Raw genomic sequence first — 4,754 nt, forward strand, 5'->3', positions numbered from 1 at the left:
ACTTGTTTAAAATTGTTTTGAGTCCAATAAAGATGCTTAGCTTAAATGATTTTTTTTTTAATCTCAGAATTAAGTTTCTCTTAGTTTTGGGCAGTTTGGTCCAGCTATTTGCAAAAGACAGGCTTCCATATCTCCCATATGCAGCCCTGAAGGACCCAACAGAAGCAAATAGTTATTTAAGGAATGTAAAGGACTAGGGACAGGATGCAGATTAAAATGTTTAAGATGATGTCTGCAGATGATGTTTGTAGATGCTTAAGTTTGTTGAATTCTTAGTCTTCCTCACAAAGCAGATAATTTCAAGACTCTGGTGAGCCTCAATTTACTCCAATTTATGATTTCCAATGGTTCTGCATAAAACTGGGTTGCCGTTTTATGAAATTGTTTGCATCTGCTTGACGTGGGCGCAAACTTCACAGTGAGGAGATAATGTGAGGGTTTTGCCTTCTTGCAAAACAACTTACATATATATGTGAAAAAACTGGGGTTTGGGTTTGAATTATGTGGACTGCCTGTGTGTAGTAAACTCTCTGGTCAGTTACCCATTTGGCTTTGTGTGGACACAGCTCATGGGAGGGAGGGTTGCTTTCCATGACACACAGGTTGGGGGAATTCCTGCTCATTACCTATAGCATCTTGCAGGAGGGCTGCTGAACGCCGGAGCCTTGCAACTGTTAAACTCAGGCAGAGCTCAGGAAATGCTGCCCGGATGGGTGAGTCGTTTTAACACCTCTTGGCTTGATTTTTCTCACAGGTTTTTGGGGTTTGCAGAGCTCTGAGCCTGTGACCACAGGGTGAGACCTCAAGCTGCCCAGTACTGTGGCCCCATTTCAGAGGCCTTGGGCCTGGGCCAGAGATGGATGCTAGGGGCTGTCTTTTACTCGAAGTTTTTTTCTTCATTGGTCATTGGTCATTGGGTTTCAAGAAAAGCACTTTTTTTCAGGAATCAAAGAAGCAGTGATGGAAGGAAAAGCAGAGAAAACCGATGAGCCCTGATTGGAGGTGAAACTTCCAGGAAATATCACTTGCCTCTTGATTAGGGGAAATCATTTTGAGTGACCCTGAATTTTGTGCCCCAAGCATAGATTCTGGCAGAAAGAAATGATCTGGACCGATGACACACTACAGCATTTGGTCATGTGGAAAGAATGATCTTCAGGAAAAATCACACCCTTGGCAAAGGCTTTTTACAGAGGCAAGGGCGAGCCGGCCGATTCTGACAATATTCCAGTGGCAAGGGAGCCAGGCTGACTTAGTCATCATTACTTATGTTTCTTCTCTTCCTCCCACATCTCCCTTGTATAACTGTCTTTTGGGGAGGGGTGAAGTGATAGTAAGAAAAACAACAGCACTTTGGAAAAGGGGTGGGGGGAGAAACAAGAAGGGGAAAGAGTTGGGAAGAGCCCTTGAGTGATGGGGAGATGGCACTGGGGACATTCTGGAGCCTGACAGAACTGTGTGGTCCCTCCAGCCTGAGGTGCTGGGAAAACAGGCAGGGATTCGGGAGATGGCAGAGATGAAGTTGGCTCACAAAATGCAGGGCTCCCTTAGCACTTCACAAATACCAGCTTACGAATTAATCATTACAAACACTGCACAGTCATCAGGAAACCCTTGATGGATGGAGAAGGATGCACAGAGATCAAAGTTCAGGGGCAGCAGCAATATTCATTTGGGGCAATTGGAGTGAGAGCAGCACGGGGTCACAGCCTGGTTGACCTCAGAGGCTTTCTCATCTCTTGCAAGATTTGGAAGCTATGCAAAAGGTGTAATGGGGAGAGGCGCTGATGTCAGGCATTTATGGGACCACTGAGGGGGGCAAAGAGGCAGGACAAAAAGCCAGTGACGATGGGTCAACAGCTGCAGGTAGACCCATTTGCAGGTTATTAGAAACTAACTTATCTATCCAGCTCGCTCTCTCTCTCTTTTTTTTTTTTTTTTGAGATGGAGTCTCGCTCTGTCACCCAGACTGGAGTGCAGTGGTGTGATCTCAGCTCACTGCAACCTCCACCTCCTGGGTTCACGCCATTCTCCTGCCTCAGCCTCCTAAGTAGCTGGGACTACAGGCGCCCGGCACCATGCCCAGCTAATTTTTTTGTAATTTTAGTTGAGATGGGGGGATTCACCGTGTCAGCCAGGATGGTCTCGAACTCCTGACCTTGTGATCCACCCACCTTAGCCTCCCATAGTGCTGGGATTACAGGCGTGAGCCACCACGCCCAGCCCTCCAGCTCTCTTTTTGTGGTTATCTTAGACACTGTGAATCTACTTGAAAACCAAACCGATCGATCCTTCGAGTGAGCTGCAGGTGTCCAATGGGGTGTGTTTTCTGCTTCTAACCGACAGGCAATTCCGTGTGCAAGTTTAACACCCTGATAGGCCCTAGCCTTAACTATGTTTTAAACTCCCAAAAAGTGTTTTTGTGTTTGTGTGCATGTGAGGGAGATACCTTAAAATCCAGTAATGCTGCTTCCACAGTGCTCTCCTGGGTCCCTTCCAAAGATGGTAATAATATGGGCAGCTGGTTTCGATTTTTATACTTGCAACAGCTACTCTGTGAAAACGGTGTGCAGCAACAGCCAGGCAATCCAGACATACTTAGTAAATGTGCTGGGCACTGAGTACTGGTCCTGGAATTCTCCTGGTTGTAGGCGAGCTGGGGGACAGGGAGGTGAGAGCTAGAATCGTCATTCTGAAGTGTGATATTTATTGGACCCCATACTAGGCGACTGATGGAGAGGGGCTACCACTCTTCCAGCTGAACCCCACTCTGCTTGGGACCCAGAGATTATTTTCCATAGCGAAGTGTTCATAAAATATCTGTTACTTCCAACACAACCTCTTGGGGGAAGGGACCTGTCTATCCGTTTCAATTCTGGATCCTCAGCACCCACATCAGGGTACCTGGCCCGAGGTGAGTGCTGTAGAAATAGTTGTTGAATGAATGCACGAAGGCCTGCTCTGCCTGAGGGCTGGAGACAGATTGGGTGTTTTCTGTGTCCCCTCCAGAGCATCCGGTGGCCCAGTTTTAGGTCTCAAGGTCACTGCCAAGAAAGAGAAGCTGTTAAAGTGACACCTTGGTGCACCCACATGACTTAACACAAAAGTTAACAGGAACTCTTCAAAAACAAGCCTCTCAAGTGTCTGTCTCCTGTCTTCCCTGAGGACAGTATCAGTGGCATCAGATAAGGGTTGGGGCTGGGTGACCTGCTGGTCCTCAGCCATCACTGTGGCCCAGAGGTCATTTAAGCAGCTCTCTGCTTAGCAGACAGGCAGAGGAAATAGATGGAAGGTACAGGTAAACACTGCATGTAGCCACCGCAAGGACACCCCAGAGCCTGGGAAACAGACAGGGACATTGTAAAACCAACACATAATGGACCAGTGCAGAGAGAGGCAAAACCAGTCAGAAGAAATAGCATGGTGCCTAGCCCGGGGACACCTGACTCAAGGTATTTTTGTTTGTTTGTTTTGTGTTTTGAGACGGGGTCTCTCTGTGTCACCCAGGCTGGAGTGGAGTGGTACACTCACTGCTCCCTGCAGTCTCAACCTCCCAGGCTTAAGCGATCCGCCTCAGCCTCCTTAGTAGTAGCTGGGACTACCGGTGTGCACCACCACACCCAGTTAATTTTTGTATTTTTTTGTAGAGACGGGGTTTCGCCATGTTGCCCAGGCTGATCTGAAACTCCTAGGCTCAAGCAATCTGCCCGCCTTGGCCTCCCAAAGTGTAGGGATTACAGGCGTGAGGCAACACACCTGGTTGACCTAAGGTATTAACTAAAGAAAGCAGGTGATTCTCAGGGGGGCCTATGAAAGCAGCATGCCTAGAGGAAGGGAACATACCATGAAGGCGTTGTCTTCTGAGACTTAGTACAGGAGAAGCAGGTCTTTTAGACCCAATGACAACACTCCCTAGTGTGCAGATGCTTCTCTCTGACGACAAAAGGCAGTGTGGTTGTGATATTTTATATATACAGTTTTTGTTATTGTTGTTTTTGGGACAGGGTCTTTGTCACCCAGGCTGGAGTGCAGAGGTAAGAACATGGCTCACTGCAGCCTCAAACACCCAGTTTCAAGCAATCCTCCCACCTCAGCTTCCCGAGTAGCTGTAACTACAGGCATGCACCACCTGGCTAATTTCTCAAATTTTTTTGTAGAGAATGGGTCTCACTGTGTTGGCCACGCTGGTCTCACACTCCTGGGCTTAGGCAATCCTCCTGCCTCGGCCTCCCTCAGTACTGGGGTTACAGGCGTGAACCACTGCACCAAGCCCATATTTTGTTTTTTGTCCACAGTTCCTGGCTTATAACTCCCATGGCCCTTGTTACAGTAAACACGATCTCACTCTCTGACATTCTTCGACCCTCCTTTCACCTGCCCACAGCAGGACTCTAATCTGATTCTGGGTCTAATCTCATTGCAGAGAGGATCCTGCCGGATACCCTGGAGGAAGGAATGCTGCACAGAGAGGCTGAGAAGAATTTGAACAGACAGGCCTTGCTGGGTTTAGAACTCTTCTTGTCCAATCCCATTTTGACACAGTTGTCCATGCTTCAATCAGACTTATCCAATGAGGTTTCCATAACAGGCCTGAGAGGACAGGGTTCAGGAGCTTCCAGACAGTTGAGCAGGTGGAGGTTCCTGGAGGGTGGTGTGCCAGGGAGAGTGTGGAAGCTCCGCCCCTTGCCCCATACCTTGCCCTATGCATTCCTTCATCTGCTTCCTTTATTTTTTTATTTTTTTTGAGATGGAGT

The 4,754-nt window shown here is 47.9% G+C and overlaps 1 long non-coding RNA gene across 1 annotated transcript in view; it reads left to right on the forward strand.

The window, feature by feature from the left end:
• The window catches only part of LOC108527924 (uncharacterized), a 6,434-nt gene extending 1,680 nt beyond the window's left edge, over nt 1-4,754 (forward strand). The window contains exons 2-3 of the long non-coding RNA XR_001884979.1: nt 643-713; nt 4,424-4,754. This is a non-coding gene — a long non-coding RNA (uncharacterized LOC108527924). The remainder of the gene's footprint in view (nt 1-642; nt 714-4,423) is intronic.

This window comes from Rhinopithecus bieti, unplaced genomic scaffold (assembly GCF_001698545.2).
Source record: "Rhinopithecus bieti isolate Rb0 unplaced genomic scaffold, ASM169854v2 scaffold_758, whole genome shotgun sequence".
Lineage (NCBI taxonomy): Eukaryota > Metazoa > Chordata > Mammalia > Primates > Cercopithecidae > Rhinopithecus > Rhinopithecus bieti.